At 54.2% G+C, this 19,757-nt stretch overlaps 5 non-coding genes across 5 annotated transcripts; 3 read left to right on the plus strand and 2 right to left on the minus strand.

Moving 5' to 3' along the window:
• Positions 1-588: 588 nt before the first annotated feature.
• On the minus strand, positions 589-670 carry TRNAS-AGA (transfer RNA serine (anticodon AGA)). Its single transcript has one exon. It is a non-coding gene; the product is annotated as a tRNA-Ser (tRNA).
• A 1,888-nt stretch (positions 671-2,558) lies between these two features.
• Positions 2,559-2,630, plus strand: TRNAG-UCC (transfer RNA glycine (anticodon UCC)). The gene has a single exon. It is a non-coding gene; the product is annotated as a tRNA-Gly (tRNA).
• Positions 2,631-5,267: 2,637 nt separating this feature from the next.
• Positions 5,268-5,372, minus strand: TRNAR-UCU (transfer RNA arginine (anticodon UCU)). Its single transcript has 2 exons — positions 5,336-5,372; positions 5,268-5,303 (listed from the first exon to the last, which is right to left on the minus strand). It is a non-coding gene; the product is annotated as a tRNA-Arg (tRNA).
• Positions 5,373-12,315: 6,943 nt separating this feature from the next.
• On the plus strand, positions 12,316-12,388 carry TRNAV-AAC (transfer RNA valine (anticodon AAC)). Its single transcript has one exon. It is a non-coding gene; the product is annotated as a tRNA-Val (tRNA).
• Positions 12,389-15,572: 3,184 nt separating this feature from the next.
• TRNAT-UGU (transfer RNA threonine (anticodon UGU)) lies at positions 15,573-15,646 on the plus strand. Its single transcript has one exon. It is a non-coding gene; the product is annotated as a tRNA-Thr (tRNA).
• The last annotated feature ends 4,111 nt before the right edge of the window (positions 15,647-19,757 follow it).

The raw sequence follows: 19,757 nt of genomic DNA on the forward strand, positions 1-19,757 counted from the left end.
CAGAACCCCCTGTTCCCACTTTTTGCTTGGCTTTGAACCAGGAGCCTTTTGCACATTAAGCAAACACGATAACCACGATAGCCACCACCCCACAGAAAGATGCTTGTCAGTTTTTTTCTGTACATAAACTTGGAGAAATATTCTGTTACTAATTCCTTGCCCAAGGCAGAGCAAGAGCAGGGAACAAGACCCCCCCCCCCCAATACTTCTCTAGACCCTTTGCTCCCAACACGGGGGGGGGGGGGGTGCACCTCGGGAGGAGTGACCCACATCATATCCCCAGCATTTCTGCCCTTCATGGATGGACCTTTGGGGGAGGCCCAGATGCTCCATCCTCTCACTCAACTCCTATCACACACTGGAGCAGGGCAGCGCCCAGGGGTAGGGCTGAGCCATGGGGTGCTGGGTAAAGGGCAGAGGCTGCAGGAGCTGAGAGTTTCCCCAGAGCCCAGGGATCCATAACGAGGGACCATGCCCCGTGTGTCTCTCTCAGAAAGGCGCGGAAAGGGATTGACTGGGGTTGGGGAGAGTGGCTCAGGGGTTGTGCAGCTTGTTGCCCTGGTTAGGGCGTGGCCAAAACACAGGCCTTGCTGTGAGCAGGATTTGAACCTGCACAGGGAAACCCTATTGGATTTCTAGTCCAACGCCTTAACCACTCCGCCACCACAGCTGTGAATTCAGCAGTGTCCCAGGATAAGGGAAACTGGTAAATAATCCCAGTGCCCAGGCCTGACCTCACCCGCCCTACAGAATTCACGGAGCAAACCTGGCTCCAGAACAGGGCAAGCTTAGGGCTCATTGCTGGGCCCTGGGGTGAAGCATTAAACCAGCCCCCTCCTGTGGGGCCTGTGAGTGTTGCTGTCCCTGCTGTACAGACAGGGCCATGGAGACAGGGAGAGGTTCACTGAATGGGCCAAGGGCACCCAGCTAGTTAGAGTCAAAATCTGCCCCCAGCTCCCTGCCCCACCCACCGACGTGCTGACTCCCTGGCTGCCAGGGGGCTGTTTGCATTGGCTTCTTTTGTTTTCTTTTCTGCTTTGAGACATTGGGACAGTTGGCCAGGGAGTCCCGCAGTTGCCATCTCCCTCTGTGCAGGTGCTGTCCAGAGCCCCGACTAGCAAACGCTGACACTGCTGTTAGGTCCAGACCAGAGGGGAGTTTTTAAGGGTTATTTCAGAAGAAGGGTTTTCTCCCCAAATAACTGCATCTAAACAGTGTTTTTTATTTCATAATAAAGTATTTTGAAACAGCGCCCGGACGTGATTATGCAAATAGAGCGCGGGATATTTAAATCCCGGTTTCATTTACAATTTTGAATGTCTCCATTTGGATCCCTCTCCTGAAGGAGACTGCAAGTGTCAACATGTCCTGGGTGTTGCAACCTCCCAGCACTCACCTGATGTTCCCTCCCCGCTGCCTGAAGACGTTTGTGAGTCCTCCTGCATCCCCTGGAGCTGCAGGTCATCAGCGTTGTCATCCTGAAGCTGCAGCCGCTGCTGCCCAGGTGTCTCCATCCCAGACTCCACAACTATCCCTGGAGACAGGGGCTCCCCACACCCCGGGATTCGGTCCAGTTCCTCACAGTATGCACAGTGCTGCGGTGCTTCCCCAGAGCAGGACCTGCCCTCACGGGCCCTCACACACCCCTCCCGCAATTCGTTGACCTTGGGTCTGACTTGGTCTAGGATGCAGGAGGGGGGAGGTGGCCTTTCTCTGCAAGGCCATCAGCCATTGGGCCATATGTTAGATAATTTCATGGAGGTTAGGTCCATAAAAGCTATTAGCCATGGGTAGGAATGGTGTCCCTGGCCTGTGTTTGTCAGAGGCTGGAGACGGATGGCAGGAGACAAATCGCTTGATCATTGTCTTCAGTCCACCCCCTCTGGGGCATCTGGTGCTGGCCACTGTCGGCAGACAGGACACTGGGCTAGACGGACCTTTGGTCTGACCCAGTACGGCCGTTCTGATGTTTTTATGTTTATAAATGTCCACATTCCTCCCCCTGGACTGCCGGGCCTGCAGAGACTCCCCATCGGATCACAGCTCCAAGAGGGTCTTTATCTCTGGCCCAGACACTGACAGTGCCCAGTGTTTCTGCCCCGTGCTTGGTCCTATGATGTGTCCCTGGAGGGGTCTCTGGGGGTTGTACCTGTGACATGGCTCTCCGGAAGGCAGACGTGCTCGATCTTAGGCAAAGGACCCAGAAACAACACTTTACGGCAAAAAACACAAGGACGCTCTTGGTCCGCATCCCTGGGCCACAAAAAGTATCCAGAAGTCACTTCCCCACTTCTCCCTTGGCTGCTCTAGAGCTTAGCCCAAAGTCTGATAAACTCTACTCTCCTACCCAACAACCTCTGGGACTCCTCTCCCGCCCAGCTCCTCACACCACGGAGAGCGCAGAACAGCCACTACTCTAGCATCACCACTTCTGGTCTTTGCCTAATGGCCAAGAAGTTCTGCTTTACCCAAACCACACGGGCACCCTCTCGCCTCTGGCCAGCCTCATGGCAGACATGGGTTTCCCTCACTAATTTTCCCAGCATGTTGGCAGGCAGGCATTGGTGGTATAGTGGTGAGCATAGCTGCCTTCCAAGCAGTTGACCTGGGTTCGATTCCCAGCCAATGCAATGTAAAGAGGGAGCATCAAAGCTCCTTGCTGAGGTTTTACTTGAACCCTGAAAAAACAGGCACAAATGGGTCCTGCAGCTGTGGGCTGCCTCTCGCCGCTTTTCATCCTGTCCGAGAGCATGCACAGTAATGTGATTCCTCCCTCACATACCTCTGCTGCGATTCCTTGACCCTTGGCTCTGACTTGGTCTAGGATGCGGGGGTAGGAGGGAGGTGGCCTTTCTTTGCAAGACAATCGGCCATTTAGCCATAAATGTCCACATTCCTCCGCATGGACTGCAGGGCCTGCAGAGACTCCTCCTAGGACCACAGCTCCAAGAGGGTCTTTATCTGTGGCCCAGACAATGACAGTGCCTGGTGTTTGCTGTCCCTTGCTTGATTTGATTCCCAGCCAATGCAAGGTGGGAAGGGAACAGGCGACCTCCTGGGGGAGATCTTATTTAACCCTGAGCAACAGGCACAAGTGGGTCCCACAGCCAAGGGCTCCCTCTCACTGCTTTTCGTGGGGAGCAGCTCAAACAAAACTAATTTGGCTGTTGTGGGGTCTGCATGGGGCTTGTACCTGTGACCTGGGCATTATTAGCATCAAGCTCTAAACAGCTGAGCCAGCAGGCCCAAACGTGACCCCACAAGAGCGGGAAGAGAAGAGTTTTCCCTCCTATTGGGGAAAGGAGGCCAGGCCAAGGGCCTTTCAGCCACTGGGTCTGTGCAGGCTGGAGCCTCCTCCTACCAGTTTTCTGGCCTGTTTCCTGAAAAGCTCACAGTCTTTTGCCTGTTTCTGCTTCCCTGTCCATAGCAGGCAGCTAAGGGGCGGGGATAGAACAGTCACCACAGCAAACATATCTGTGCCTAGCACAGGGTTTGAATCCATGACCTTGGCATTACTAGCTCCGTGCACTAGTCAACTGAGTTAGCCAGCCAACCAAAACACAGCTCACAAATAGCCCTTTCAGAAAGGCACGTCCAGCAGCTGAAGGGCTGTCTCTGCAGCTGCCAATGGCTCTTCTCTGACAGGGCCACTAGTGACTCACTGTGACGTGGGCTGGCTCATCCAGCTGGTTTGAGGGTTGGTCAAGGTGGCTGGTGGCCAGCATGGCGCACTGACACCCAGGGAAAAGAGGCAGCCGCAATCTCTTGTTGCCAGCACCTTGCTTTAGTCTAGAGAACACATCTGCTCTTCCACAAAATTTTTTGGAAGAGCAGACATGCTTTTTTCATATCTCTGTGTACTTCATTTTATGAAGAAGAAGGTGTGACGGACCGGGCCGTGTCTGGGCACAGCTGAGGGCGTCCGCTCAGGGCGAACTGCTCGAATCCGGGGCTACTTACAGCCCCCGACTGGTGACCTCTCCACACAGGCCACAAACCAGTCCCACAGAGCGCTTCAGAAACCTGCCTGAAGCCTCCCGAGAAAACCCCTCCGACACCCCAGCAATATCCGTGCCCCAGATGGCCCCGGGACTCATACACAGGTGGGGGGTCCTAGCACCCAATCCCACCTACCCCGAACAAGTTCTGTCCGGTTCCAAGAAACCAGCCACAGATCCCTGGTCAATTTACCCTCTGGACCTTACCCACAAATCACGCTGGGCCAATCCTTTAGAATCTATATCTAAAGGTTTATTATTACAGGAAAGAAAAGCACGAGAGTAAGGTTATTAAAGTACAGTACGTTACATGCACCGAATCTCCCAGTTCTCGATGCAGGCTCTAGCAGAGATGTTGCAGCTGCTGGTTTAAAAGTTCTTATTGCACATTCTACGATCAGGATGGGTTCACAGGTCTTCCGGGCTCTTCAATCCCTGCAATGCTGCCTCTGGGATGAAGTGCTGAGCTGAGAACAAAATGGCATCGACCGCATGGCCTCTTTATACCCCCTTCTTGGCCTCTTCTGGTATGCAGCAGGTCACCTGGTCCCCAGCCTCTCTCTGCTGGCCGCTCGTAGGTGTCCGCCCTCCTGCTTTAGGTGTGTCCTTGGGCCATCAAGTGCCATTGTTCTACAGGGCTTCACTACTCAGCCTGTCCATAGCAATGCTTAACCACATTCCAAGAAATATTCAGCTTCCACACAGATTAAAGATCTACACACACAGACATTATGTACTCACATAAACAGTGTACACAGGATCAGAAAACAACAAGCTCCCATTCAATACCCCACATGGCTCCCTTTCATACCAATTTCTGGGGCCAACACCCCCACCTAGGGGTGCAGCAGCGATCTGGCTGCTTCCTTCCAATTCGGTAATGTGACAGAAGGGATGTTCCAAAACAGACGATTTTTCCCCAAAATTTGGCCCAGTGTACACAGGCTAAATGTTGGAAAAGCCTCTTCCAAAAAAAGAAGCAGAAAAAGCTATGCAAATTGGGGTTCACACACTTCTTTTTCCAGAAGAACAGTGCAGTGTAGACATAGCCTGCCTGTTGCACAGCAGTGGTAGGAGACATGGAGGGACAAATGGGTCTAACGGCACCAGCAGCCTCTCAGAACCACCCCCGTCCCAAACCCCAAGTCCTTCCCTCCACCCTTACTGGGGTCTACTGGGAATTGGCTGGATGCCAGCCCACCCCAGTGTCAGCCTAAGGACTGACTGGTCTGTAAAAGCTGCATCCTGGAAATGAGGAAGCAGCTAAAGTGACTCTGGTGGGACTTGAACCCACAACCTTTGAATGTCTAGCTGGGCTCACATTAACCATGCTATCTTAGAAGTCCAACATTCTTTCCATTGCACCACAGAGCCTGGTGGACTGTTGGCATTGATATCGCCACTCTCTGCTTTGCAGCATGGCAACTGCTGGGGGAAAAGAAAGGGGAGCCAGGTCTGTCTCTTTTAGGAGAGCAGGTTAGAAGAAGTGGAGGGGGGCCCCTGACAGTGAAAACTAGGAACCAGGACAAAGCTGCAGTTGGAGAACATGGGCATCAATCCCACTACTTCTTGCATACAAAGCAAGGGATTTCTCACTTGAGCTAATTCCCCTGCATGTGAACACTTCCTTTGCCCCACCCACCTTGTTCCAGACCCTACAACGTCTCTGTGGCAGCCTAAGGCTCCTTTTTGAAAGAGCCACTTGTGGGACTGACACCCGTGGGCCGGCTAGCTCAGAGGTTTAGGACGTGGTGCTCATATCACACAGACGTGTCTTAAGAGCAAGCCCCTTATTTCAAACCATAACGGGCTCGCTATTCCAACGTCCCTGCAAACCTCATGGTGCAAGGAGCGAGGGACATTTCGCAATAGCGAATTATTTGGAACTAAGTGCTGTGTAGCCAGCGTCAAATTACAAAATAAGCTATTTGAAAATTGACTTGAAATAAGCTACCCAATCGCATCGCTTATTCTGAGCTATGGGACACACCCCTAGTGAGTTAGAGCCCAGCTCTCTGCTCCACCCACCCATGTACTGACTCCATCGCTGCCATGGGGCTGTTTGTATTGGCCTCTTCTCTCTGTAGCCAGGCTTCAGCCAGGACTGAGACTCAGGCAGGAGAATGTGACCCGGCTCCCTGCACCTGGGCCCTGCATTTCTCATCCCTTCAGAGACACTTGCTAGTGGAGGAATCAATCAGTCACATGAGTGTAGATTATGAAATGTTGTTGTTGCCTTGGAAACTCCCCACAGACCTTCTCCCGGGGGCCCTGGGCAGCCAATCACACTGCACAGGTTACTTGGAGGTGAGTGTGCTGTGTAGACGTGCCCGTCCTGTTGAGGGCCAGCCTGATAGCGGGAGGCTCTGGCCACTTCCTTTCCTTGTCTCTCTCAGGCTGTGTCTACACTGCAGGGCTACGTCTACACTGCAGGCTTTTTGTGCAAGAGGAGAAGTTCTTGCGCAAAAACTTGCAGAGTGTCTACATTGCACGCACGTTCTTGCACATGTAAATTTATAGGGCAGCTCAGAAAACAGGGCTTCTTGCACAAGGGTTATTCCTCTCCCCATGAGGAATAAGCCCTCTTGCGCAATAACTCATCCACAAGGAGGCAGTGTGGAGAGCCAACAGGGGTTTCTTGCTCAAGAAAGCCCTATGGCTAAAATGGCCATCAGAGCTTTCCTGCGCAGGAGAACCTCCACACTGCCATGGGCGCTCTTACAGAAAAGCACTTCTCTTGTGCAACAGCACATGGGAGTGTAGACACACTGTTGTGCAAGACCTTTTGCACAAAACAGTTCTTGAGCAAGAAGTCTGCAGGGTAGGTGTAGCCAGGGGGTGTTTGGGTTTTTTACTAGCACTGAGCTTTAGGGACTGGTCCTAGCCAGGAATGTGTCTGGTGCTGGTTTGTGACACTCTAAGGCCGTGTCTACACTGGGCGTGAGAGCAACGCTGCGGTGGTTGATGTTCCAGGCTCTAGGGAAGACCCACTGATTAGAACTGAGCTGTGCAGAGTCTTGTAAAGGGAACCGCAACTTCTCTGGAGATTTGCTGAGTTTTATATGAGGGTTTATCAGAAGGGACGTTGTGGGCTCTGGAACAAGGTGGGTGGGGCAGAAAAACTTTTCAGAGGTAGGGGAATTAACTCAAGTGGTAGAGCGCTTGCTTTGCATGTGAGAGGCAGTGGGTTCGATACCCACATTCTCCAGTTGTAAACTTTTGCTGCTTCCTCTTTTCCACAGACAGAGCCAGCCAGGGGCTAAGTGCTTCCAGGGCCTTCTTCCCTCTTCCATAAGGCAATGGGCTGGGTTCAGCAGTGTAGGAGGCGTCACGTTTGCCTCCCAGGGAGCAGTTCCCTGGCTAAAAGTCAGGCAGACAAAGTCCAGCCTGCAACACCCAGAGGAGGGGATTTGCTTGCCAGGGGAGGGCAGACACAGACCAGCACTTGGGAGCTTGGCTGCCAGCTGCTTAGCACATCTGGACACAGAAGAATCCCAAGGCTTGGTTCTGCCAGGCAGCAGTTTCCCCTCTTCTGTTTCTTTTCAGCTCGATGCAAACTGCCTCCCAGCTGTGGGTGATGCTGAGTGTGTGTGAAACCAGCTGCGCTTTGGATGATTTTGTTAATTGTTTAAAAAGCCTCAGGCACCTCTTCTGCCTGGGGAGGTGTCTGTAACCATCCTTCCCGTGTGTCTATACCAGAGTCCAAGAGACAGATTAGAGTTTACTTCTCAGTGGTCCCGCGTCCCTCCTTTATCTCTGCAGTTACAGCCCCTGCTCTCTCCCATTTCTGGCCCATCCCCCAGGTGTCCATGTTGTTCACTTGCCTGTGGGCTTTGGGCACCTGCCCCCATCATACCTAGTTTAAAGCCTCCTCACTAGGTTAGCCAGTCTGCACCCAAATACTCTTCCCTTCCTCCACAGGTGAACCCCAGCCCTGCTGAGCAGCCCTTCCTGCAACAGCATCCCATGGGCAAGGAAGCCAAAGCCCCCTGCCCATGGAGCTGTAGCTTTCTGTGCCCAGGGGGCCAGACACCGCCTGGGCTCGATGGCTGGAGGGAAGTGGGGAATGGCTGCACTTTGGGAATCAAAAGTGTTGTGTGGAAACATAAAGAGCTTAGTTGGCTAAAGCACCTGCTTCATAAACAGATGGAGCTGTAGCATTCTGTGCCCAGGGGGCCAGACCCCACCAGGGCTGGAAGGCAGGAGGGAAGAGGACACCCTCACTGGGGTCTGCTGGGAACTGTCTGGACTCAAGCCCACCCCAGTGTCAGCTTAAGGATTGCCTGCTCTGTAAAAGGTGCCCTGGAAATGAGAAAGTAGCTAAAGTGACACTTGAACCCACAACCTTTGAATGTCTAGCTGGGCTCACATTAACCAGTGGAGCTTAAAAGTCCAACATGATTTCCATTGCACCACAGAAACCAATGGACTGCTGAGCTTCATATCTCCACTCTCTGCTTTGCAGCATGGCAATTGCTGGGAGAAAAGAAAGGGGAGCCAGGTCTGTCTCTTTTGGGAAAGCAGGTAGGAAGAGGGAGGGGCCACTGAGCTGAGTCAAAATAGGGGATGAAAACTGAGCTGTAGTTGGAGAATGTGGGTATCGATCCTCCCACTGCCTCTCACATGCTAAGTGAGCGCTCTACCACTTGAGCTAAATCTTCTGCATGCAAAAGTCTCTACTGCCCCACCCACCTTGTTCCAGAGCCCACAACATCCATGCGGCTGCCCAAGGCTCCTTTCTGAAAGGGCCACTTGCTCAAGAAATGGCTAAAATTGCCATCAGAGCTTTCTTGGAAGGAGAGCGTCCACACTGCCATGTGCACTCTTGCAGAAAAGCACTTCTCTTGTGCAACAGCACATGGCAGAGCGGAGACACTGTTGCGCAAGACCTTTTGCACAAGAATTCTTGCAAAACAGTTCTTGAGCAATAAGTCTGCAGGGTAGATGTAGCCAGGGGGTGTTTGGGTTTGTTACCAGCACTGAGCTTTGTACAACAGCACAGGGAACATTGTGAAAAGCCAAAACCTTCCTGCCCTGGGTGTCCCTGGCCAGCCAGTGAGTGGCACAAAGGTTCCCTGAAGTGCTGACTTCAGGTGGCTTGAAATAAATTTTTATCATTCAGTTGATGTGGCCAAGTGGTTAAGGGGCTGAACTGCTAATGTGTTGTGCTCTGCACGCATGGGTTTGAATCCCATTGTTGTTGGGTGTTAATGACCCTCTCTGTTACTTCTCCCAGAAGTTCAGTGCCAGCCCCTCCTGTTACCCTGCCTGCCCCAGCCCCTCCCACTGCAGCCTGGGGAAAGGGGAAATCTCCAGAGACACTCCCAGCTCCCAAAGGAGATTCCAGGCAGCCAGGCCATGGGGGTCTCTGAGATGCCCCAGCCCTGCAGCCTGTCCCACCTGGCAGTTGCCATGGTCCCTCTGTGAGGTCACTGCCTCCCAGCCAATGAGCTGAGGTGCTGCAAAAGTTCCTTGTGATGTCCTGCCCCTGGCCAGCCCCTTGGCATGTGTGAGCTGCTCCCCCTCTGCCCCCCTCACTCAGGGCTGGTTCTGGGGCTCACGCAGGGAACATCAGAGGCTGCTCAGGGGGCCACATTGCTAGGCCAGGGGCCCTCCTGTGGGGCTGTGAGTGTTGCTGTCCCTGCTGTACAGACAGGGCCATAGAGTCTCAGGAGGCTGTAGCCGTGGGAGACACTTCCCTGGTTTCAGGAGGGAGGTGAGACGTCACGGCCAATGACTGGGAGCCAGCTACAGATACCCATGGAAAGCTGATTTTCAGAGGGGCTTAATCAGGAGCTAAAAGTTGAAGAAGGGACATTTAGAAGGGTGAATTTCTGTCTCTGGGAGTGTTTTCTGTGTTCTCCTTTGCCCTAATGGACAAGGCAGAGGCGTCCTCAGTCAGGGGTTATGTGTTTAAGTCCCACTTGGGGTGATAGTTTCCTCTTACTGACAAAAAACTTATCTTTCTTTGCTCTCTGAGACAGTTGGCAAGGATGCTCCTTACTGGCTCTGGCTCTCTACAGAAGTTGTTCAGACCCTTCAATAGCAAATGCTGGTGTTAGGTGCACGTCTGAGTTCTAAAAGCCCAGGGCTGCATCTAGACTGGCACGATTTTCCGCAAATGCTTTTACGGAAAAGTGTCCATGCCAATCTAGACGTGGTTTTGTGCAAGAAAGCCCCGATCGCCATTTTCACCATCGTGACTTTTTGTGCAAAACAGTTTTTAGCTGTCTACACTGGCCCTCTTGCGGAAAAACATTTCCGGAAAAGGGCTTTTGCCCTAACGGGAATGTCAAAGTCGCTTGTCATATGGGCTCTGGAACAAGGTGGGTGGGGCAGGGCATTTGTTCCCATGCATGGGAATTAGCTCAAGTGGTAGAGCGCTTGCTTTGCATGTGAGAGGCAGTGGGATCAACACCCACATTCTCCAGTGAGAGATGGCTGCTTTTTCCTTTGCTTTACAGGCAGAGACAACAAGGGGACCTAAGTGCTTCTAGGGGCCTCTTTGCAATAGGCAGTGGACTGGTTTCTGCAGTGCAGGGGGTGTCACGTTTGCCGGGCATAGAAAAGTTCCCTGGCTAAAATCCAGAAAGGCAAAGTCCTGGCTGTAACACCCAGCGGGGGGATTCGCCAGCCTGGGGAGAGCAGGAACAAACCAGCACTTGACTGCCAGCTGTTTGCACATCTGGACACAGAAGCATCCTGAGCCTTGGTTTTACCAGCCAGTTTCTTTTCAGCTCCCTGCAAACTGCCTCCCAGCTGTGGGTGAGGCTGAGTGTGAGTGAAACCAGCTTCACATTGGATGATTTTGTTAATTGTTTAAGAAGCCTCATGCACCTCTTCTGCCTGGGGAGGTGTCTGTAATAGACGCCTAGTGTGACAACACCCTGGGGTTTTACCCCTTTAACCTCACCCAGAGACTCCCGACAAGTCCACTCCTGTATCCATCTCCGCCTCAGGCCAAGTGTTCGCATGTTTCATATTGAAGGAAACTCCTCCTCCCTTTTTCCTGCAAATCCAGAGCAAGCTGAACCCTTCTGTGCCAATATTCCAATAAAGTGTATTATCCCACCACGTCCCTGTGATACCAACTTCTTCCTGCTTATTACCCATAGTCCCGTGTGTCTGTACCAGCATCTAAGATACAGATTAGATTTTGCTTCCCAGTGGTCCCGCGTCCCTCCTTTATCTCTGCAGTTACAGCCCCTGCTCTCTCCCATTTCTGCCCCATCTCCCAGGTGTCCATGTTGTTCACTCACCTGTGGGCTTTGGGCACCTGCCCCCATCAAACCTAGTTTAAAGCCTCCTCACTAGGTGAGCCAGTCTGCACCCAAATACTCTTCCCTTCCTCAACAGGTGAACCCCGTCCCTGCTGAGCAGCCCTTCCTGCAACAGCATCCCATGGGCAAGGAAGCCAAAGCCCCCTGCCCACGGAGCTGTAGCTTTCTGTGCCCAGGGGGCCAGACACCACCTGGGCTCGATGGCTGGAGGGAAGTGGGGAACGGCTGCACTTTGGGAGGCAAAAGTGTTGTCTGGAAACATAAAGAGCCATTTTGGAGGAGGGCACCATGGCTTAGGTGGCTAAAGCACCTGCTTCATTAACAAAAAATCCTGGGTTCAACTCCCAGTGGTGCCTTGTTGTAACCTTTGCTCACATTTTCCTATGTCATTCTTCCCAACACTCCTCCCCACTCAGCCTTTTCCTGAACCAGCAGTTCCATGGGTGGCCAGGGGAGGCCTCTTCTGTGTCCCAGAAGGGGATAAGTAAATGTGAGCAAAGGCTGCAACAAGGTACCAGTTGTAACTGAACCCAGGTGCTGTTGTTTATTTGGTAAGTGCTTTAGCCAGCTCAGCCACGGTGCCCTACTCAGACCCACCTCTAAACTGTTCTACTGTACGGTCCCTGACAACACCATTGTCTCGCAAAGTTCGGCCATTCCCCATTTCCCTCCTGCCTTCCCACCCTGGGGGTGTCTGGCTCCCTGGGCACAAAAGGCTACAGCTCAGTGGGCAGAGGCTCTAACATGCACATCTCCCCAGCCGCTGGGACTGTAGAGTTGCCTTTGAGGTTCTCCAGGGTTGGGGGAGGGCAAAATTGAGCAAACTTTGATTCTCTGGCTTGTAAACCCCTTGGTCTCAGGGTCTAGGTTGGAGTCCCCAGGCGGGGGCCCGGCCTCCTTCAGTTTGGTCCCTTCCTGAGGGCACAAAATTGACATCAGAGAATTCCTTTGCCCTGCAGCAATCTCTGTTGGCCAAAGGGTTAGCAACTGAATATTTGCCCAAGCTTAAGTGCAGTAGCAGAAAACATTTTAAGTGTGTTTCTGTGGTGTAGTGGTTATCACATTTGCCTAACATGCAAAAGGTCCCTGGTTCAAAGCCAGGCAGAAACACAGCATCTTCTATTATTGCGGTTCCCCTGGGTGCCCACAAGGCAGTTCCAAGGCCTGCCACCTGGTGCAGGGTTTGGCAGCATGTGTGCTGGCTTTCAGGAGCTTGTGGGAGACAGCTCAGCAGGTTAGGCTGAGAAAGGAGAACGCTGAGGGGGGGGGGGCTGAGACTTCTCAGTGGTGCCTTGCCTGAGACCAGGTCATTGCAGCCACTCAGTCCAGGGCCCACCCTGGAAGTGCCACTACTGTGGCTGTGCACCTTCGGGGCAGTGTGGCTGTCACCTTTGGTGCAAGTGGACACAAAGCCACATAATGTCCTGTCTCATGCCCAGTCCCCAGCCACCCCATTCCCCTGGCTTTCTTCTCACCCAGCACCCCCAGCTTGCTTTGCCACCCTCCCTTGTTCCTGCTCCCCCACCCTGCTCCTTCCTCCACGGTCCTTCTGCACCCTTTCTCCTGGACACACACGACTCCTTGGCGCTTCTCAAGCCAGGCCCTGCAAGGAGCCACCAGGCAGGATCCAGCCCTTGGAGCTCGGCTTGCACCGGATCTGGTAGTTTCCCACGACATCTCACCTGGGAAGAGGTGACTTGTTCTCCTTCCTTCTGACCTAGCAGATCAATGATTGCAGTTATCTACACTTAAAAATTCACAGAGGAAATTCCCCTCAGGCTCCTGGGGCGGGGGGGCAGCTCTTCCCCCCGGGGGACTGGTGCCTGCAGAGGGAGGGGCGCAGGGAGAGGCACCCACAGAGGCAGGGGGCATTTGCGACACCCTGGTTATAAACTTCAGAAATGTCGTTGGGGCAGAGAAGTTGGTGCCCCCAAGTGCCACCACCAGTCACCTCTGCCCCCCCTCCTGCCCCACGGGGGTGGGGGAGTTGCCATTGTATCTTTCCCCATCTCCTTCTGTACAAGCCCTGCCCTGTGTCTCCCCTTCCCCAGCCAGGCTGCTCTTGCTCCCCCTGTCTCTTCCCAACCTCCTCTGCCCCCTTTCCCTTCCTGTGACCCCCCGAAGTTTCCCTCCATTGCACCCCTGCTCCCAGCCACCCACTGACTGGCATGATCCCCCCAACCTCCCTTCAGTGCTCCTGCCTCCCCTTCCTGCCCCCACCTCACACGTCCCTGTTCCCTTCACCTCTCTCTTCTTCCCCCACCCCACTTGATCCCCCTCCCCACCCTCTCTGGGGTGGCTCTCCCCGCCTCGCACGAGCTGATAGCAGCTTCCCTGGCCCCAGGCTGGGATCACAGCCCCCTCTGCTGAGAGCAGCCCTGGGCCAGATACCCCCACTGCCACCCTGGGGGCTCTGCTCTTCTGGGAAGGGGAGGGGGCCTCTCTTACCTGCCCTCACAAATGCTGGGGGCCAGGCCGGGCAGGGACTGGCCAGGCTGGGGGCGCTGCCATAGGAAAGGTTTCCAGGGAGCAGCTTTCTACATCCCACCGGCCCTGCGGGAGATTCCCCCTCCTGGCTGCAGCCCAGGCGCCGGGGGCCCAGCAGTGCTGCACCCAATGCTGGGGCTCGGGGATCCGCCCGGAGCTATTTCCAGGGGCCCTGCAAGCAGAGGGCAGGAAAGGAGCCAGGCTGAGGCTTTGCAGGGAGCAGACCGGGAGCAGGCCGGGGACCTGGCAGGAGGAGGCTCCAGCGAGCACAGAGCCTGCGCAGGGCCAGCCTGCTGGGAGGGGAGCAGGAGCATCCAGCACCATTCAGGCCACTGGCAGCCGACACTGGGGGAGCTCTGAGACTCCAGGGCAAAGGCCTCCAGCCCCTCAGCCCCTGGGATTAGGTGCCCTGGAACCAGGCCCCCTGGAATAGCATTGTGGCTGGGGGGCTCTGACCCACAGGGGGGCTGGCCCCAGAGCCAGGGCCTGGGAGTCTGGTCAGCAAGTGAGACTCGCCCGTCAGTCCAAGCTGCTTTCTCCCCGGCTGCCGTTCCTGCCTGTCCCGTGCCAGTGTCGCACGCAGGCCAGTGGGGCAGGACGGGACGGGGGGTGTCAGTGGGGCCCTGCTCTCAGTCCGTCCCTCACAGGCCCTGTGGGCTGCTCGAGGGCTGAGCCCATCGCCCAGGCCTGGCGCAGGGATGGAACATGGGGCACGTTTCCCCCTGTGAGCGTGTGCGGGGGCAGGAGGGAGCCACACGGGCCGGGTGAAGGTTTTGTGCTGGGGCTGGAGGCTTGAGCCAGAGCTGTCGGCCTCAGCGGGACTTGCTCCTCCCCTCTCCTGCCTTGCTGCCTCCTTTGGCCAGCAGCGCTCAGGGGCACCCAGGAGAGTCAGGACGCCGAGGCACAAGCTCCTCAGAGGGCCCTGAGGCCTCTGGCTTCTGCCAAGGGGCTTTCTGTGGTGCCGAGCAGGGAGGGGGGGGCCAGGCCCCAGGCCCAGGCCCAGGCAGGAGAAGGGGCAGCAAGACACTGCGTTTCTGCCTGGTTTCACTCAAGGGTCCTTCTGCAGGTGAAGCGCCCATTAGAGCCCCCTGTGTTGCTGGGCTCTCCTGCCCCAACACTCACCCAAGGGCTACCTGGGCAAAGCAGCCTGCCCCAGGCCCCCTTCCAAAGCTCAGCTGGGGCAGAGCAGAGGCCTGTGGCTGGGGATCAGCAAAGGCCTTAGGTTGCTTTTTTTTTTTTTTTTTTAAAGAAGTAATGGAGATTGCCTATCTCCTAGAACTGGAAAGGACCTTGAAAGGTCATCAAGTCCAGTCCCCTGACTTCTCAGCAGGACCAAGTACCATCCCTGATGAATTTTTGCCCCAAACGGCCTGTGCAAGGCTTGAACTCACAACTCTGGGTTTAGCAGACCAATGCACAAACCACTGAGCTATCCCTCACCAAACATCTCTGTAGTCAGCATAGGGCTTGAACCCATGACCTTGGCATTATTAGCACCAGGCTCTAACCAACTGAGCTAGCTGGGCTGCTAACTTGACTCCTGCTGAAAGGAGAGATTCTTCTTCCTCCCCCTGGCTGCAGGCCCGGCCTTAGGACCAGGCGGCTGCCTTGGGTCTGTCCTTTTGGGGCCTGGGGCTACAATTGCCAAAAAGGTTTTGGGTTCCAGCTGCCAATCTAACGTCTTAGGCTGTGCAGACCTCAAGACACGGCAGGAGCTAGAGGGGAACGGTGAACGGCTGCACTTTGGAATGGGAACATGTTCTCTGGAACCATAAAGTAGAACAGTTTGAGGGCTACTTTCAAGGAGGGCACCATGGCTTAGTTGGCTAAAGCAGCTGCTTTGTAAGCAGAAGATCCTGGGTTCAACTCCCAGTGGTGCCTTGTGGTGAGGCCAATGTGTCTCTTCTTTCCACCATATCCCAACACATATCTGGAGTTGGTTTTACTTTTTGCTGGTGTCCTAACAGTGGAAGTAGGATGGCAGCAAAGAGCTGGTGCAGGTGCCCTCTGGGTTTGATTTAGACAGTCTTATCTAGATTTGCAAAATCAAACTCTGGGAGATGGATTGCAGCAGAAATCTCCACCTGAGTGAAGACATGGCCTAATGGTGCAATTAGTTAGATGCTGACGAGAGCCAGCCTGAGCCATTCTAGTGCCCCGGGCATGTGGCACTGCCCCCCGGCTCATGGTGCATGTGGGGCTCCACCCTGGCTGCACAGTGCATATACAGCCCCTCCCCCTCCATGCAGGGAGCTTGTGGTGGCAGGATGCTCTTGTGCTGCCCAGCCTGGCCCTGCCACCACCGCTGGCGTGCAACCCAGGGTCCCCTGGGGCAGGCCATGCAGAGCCCCACAGCTGCATGGGGAAGGGCACTATGAGGAACTGGACCAAGTCCTGGGGGTTGGGAAATCCTGTCTCCAGGGACAGTTGTGGAGTCTGGGATGGAGACACCTGGGCAGCAGCGGCCGCTGCTTCAGGATGACAACCCAGATGACCAGCAGCTCCAGGATAAGGAGAAGGAGGATTCCAGGAACGTCGTGACCCTCACCCTGGAACCGGTCCCCCAGATGGAGGAGGCCTCCCAAATGTCCTCGGGCACCGGGGAGGGAACATCAGGTGAGTGTTGTGAGGTTGCAACACACACAGGGCAGGCGGGACCACAGGGGATGATGCGCTATTGTGACGTGTCGTGCTGATTGTAGGTGGGGGGACACCACACATGTGTGACCCCATAGAGGGCCGTCCTCCCCCCACCATGTGTGCAAGGCACCACCTGCTCCTGCAGACAGTGCTGCCAGCGGCTAATTTCCTAACACTGGATGCAAACAAGCAAATGTAACGGGGGTGTAGCTCAGTGGTAAAGTGTTTGACTATAGGCAAAAGGGTCCCTGTTTCCACTCCAAGTGCCCCCTGAAAGGTTGATCAACTTCTTTGAAACCTTTGCATCTCCAGTTGCATCTCACTCTGCATTTCTGATGTGCAGAGATTACTACAAACCCCTGGGCTGTGTCTACGCTGGGTCACTTATTCCAGAAAAGCAGCCGCTTTTCCAGAATAACTTGCCAGCTGTCTACATTGGCCGCTTGCTTTTCCAGAAAAGCAATGACGATCTACTGTAAAATTGTCAGTGTTTTTCCAGAAAAACTATGCTGCTCCTGTTCGGGCAAAAGTCGTTTTCTGGAAAAACTGTTCCGGAAAAGGGCCAATGTAGACAGCCCAGTTGTCTTTTCCACAAAAAAGCCCCATTCGCAAAAATGACGATCGGGGCTTTTTTCCGGAAAAGCGCGTCTACATTGGCCACGGACGCTGTTCCGGAAAAAGTGCTTTTCTGGAAAAGCATCCTGCCAATGTAGAGGCGCTTTTTCCGGAAATCCTTATAACGGAAAACTGTTCCATTTTAAGCATTTCTGGAAAAGGGTGCCAGTGTAGACTGTGACGGACCGGGCCGTGTCTGGGCACAGCTGAGGGCGTCCGCTCAGGGCGAATTGCTCGAATCCGGGGCTACTTACAGCCTCCGACTGGCGACCTCTCCACACAGGCCACAAACCAGTCCCGCAGAGCGCTTCAGCAACCTGCCTGAAGCCTCCCGAGCAAAACCCCTCCGACACCCCAGCAATATCCGTGCCCCAGATGGCCCCGGGCCTATACACAGGTGAGGGGTCCTAGCACCCAATCCCACCTACCCCGAACAAGTTCTGTCCGGTTCCAAGAAACCAGCCACAGATCCCTGGTCAATTTACCCTCTGGACCTTGCCCACAAATCACGCTGGGCCAATCCTTTAGAATCTATATCTAAAGGTTTATTATTACAAGAAAGAAAAGCCTGAGAGTAAGGTTATTAAAGTACAGTACGTTACATGCACCGAATCTCCCAGTCCTCGATGCAGGCTCTAGCAGAGATGTTACAGCTGCTGGTTTAAAAGTTCTTATTGCACATCCTACGATCAGGATGGGTTCACAGGTCTTCCGGGTTCTTCAATCCCTGCAGTGCTGCCTCTGGGATGAAGTGCTGAGCTGAGAACAAAATGGCATCGACCACATGGCCTCTTTATACCTCCTTCCTGGCCTCTTCTGGTCTCAGCCGGTCACCTGGTCCTCAGCCTCTCTCTGCTGGCAGCTCTTGGGTCTCCGCCCTCCTGCTTTAGGTGTGTCTTTGGGCCATCAAGTGCCATTGTTCCACAGGGCTTCACTACTCAGCCTGTCCATAGCAATGCTTAACCACATTCACAGAAATATTCAGCTTCCACACAGATTACAGATTCCTACCTACACACATAGACATTATACACTCACATAAATAGCGTACATAAGATCAACAAACAATAATCTCCCATTCAATACCCCACATGGCTCCCCCCACACCAATTTCTGGGGCCAACACCCCCACCTAGGGGTGCAGCAGCGATCTGGCTGCTTCCCTCCAATTCGGTAATGTGACATAGAGTGCCAGTGTAGACGTAGCCCTAATGTGTTTCTGTGTCAATGTGCATAAACCAGGCAAACCCATCTCATCTGAAACAAGTTCAAATCTGCTGTGTCTCGTTTCTATTCCCATCAATTCAGCAAGGGTGTGATCTGAAAGTCCTTGGTCTACCTGGGCTATGCTGTGCAGAAGAACAAGAATCACACCCAGTGGGGGAGGAATGGCCACTATCTTTCAATCTTCCAGAGTTTGATTTAGCAAGTCCAACTAAGACTCACTAAATCAAATTCAGAGGGTACCCACCAGCTTCCAGTACTTCTGCTCTTTGCTCCCTTTGGGTTCCTGCAGTAGGGACACAGCCAGGCTCAACTGACAGAGGCCAACTCTCGCTACGTAGGGTATGTTTACACTTGCACCCTCTTTTCCAAAAAGGGATGCAAATGTAAAGAGTGAAAACTGTAAATGAAGCCACCAGGGACACATACAATGGGTCTGCAAAAAAATGAACCAGCTGAGCACTTTGCAGGGAACAGGCCATCGCCCTGCTGGGAGAGGCTCCATCATGCACAGACTCTGCGCAGGGCCAGACTGCTGGGAGGAGGCTCTGGCCACGGACTTTCCTCCCCTCTCTGTTACCTCCTGCACCTGGGGCTGAAAGGGACGTGGGCTGCAGGCTGGTCCTGCCCAGCTGCCTTCCCCAGTGGGAGCAGAAAATGCTTATGGAAGGGCCCACACGTTGTCCCAATGCACTGGCCTGAGGGCCTGAATTCTTGCTGCCCCTGGCTGCACCCAAATGCCCTTCTGGGGGGGCAGGTTCCCCAGCTCACACCCCTCCTGTCACACAAAGCTTGCAAATGGGGTTGATTTTCCTCCATCTCTCCTTGCTGCTGCACTAAAAGAAATCCTGAACCCGAACCCTTGTCCTGTCACTGGAGAGATGGCCCTGTGCTGGGATATGAGAGAGTATCCCAGTGATGCTCCTCGCAGCCCAGGAGAAGAAGGGGGCTCTGGGTGGAAGGAACCCAAGTAAAACAGGTCCCAGTGGGCATGAACTGGGCACCAGCTTGGCCCAGTTGAGTGAGGGGAGGTTGGTCCCATGGTGTCAAGGGCAGCGCTCAGGACTCTGCTGCTGCTGGCAGGGAAGAAGCTGGGAGGCAAGGTGCTGGCAGCAAGATATTCCGGCTTCTCTTTGCCCTGGGTCTGCCAGCCACCAGCCACCTGGACCAACCCTCAAACCAGCTGGACTAGCCAGCCCACGTCACAGTGAGTCACTAGTGGCCCTGTCAGAGAAGAGCCATTGGCAGCTTCAGAGATGTTCCTGCAGCTGCCTGAGGCACCTTTCTTGAAAGGGCCACTGGTGAGGTGCACTTTTCTAGGCTGGCTAGCTCAGCTGGTCAGAGTGTGGCACTAATAAAGCCAAGGTCAGGGGTTCAAGCCCCATGCTGGCCAAAGGGGTGTTAGGTTCAATGACTTGTTTTGGGAAAGTTTTAGCTTGTTTCCCTGACTGGGAATTGAACCACTAGACCATCAGGGACACATAAAACAAGTCTCTTTGCTCACCTACACTAG

Source organism: Pelodiscus sinensis, chromosome 26 (assembly GCF_049634645.1).
Source record: "Pelodiscus sinensis isolate JC-2024 chromosome 26, ASM4963464v1, whole genome shotgun sequence".
Lineage (NCBI taxonomy): Eukaryota > Metazoa > Chordata > Testudines > Trionychidae > Pelodiscus > Pelodiscus sinensis.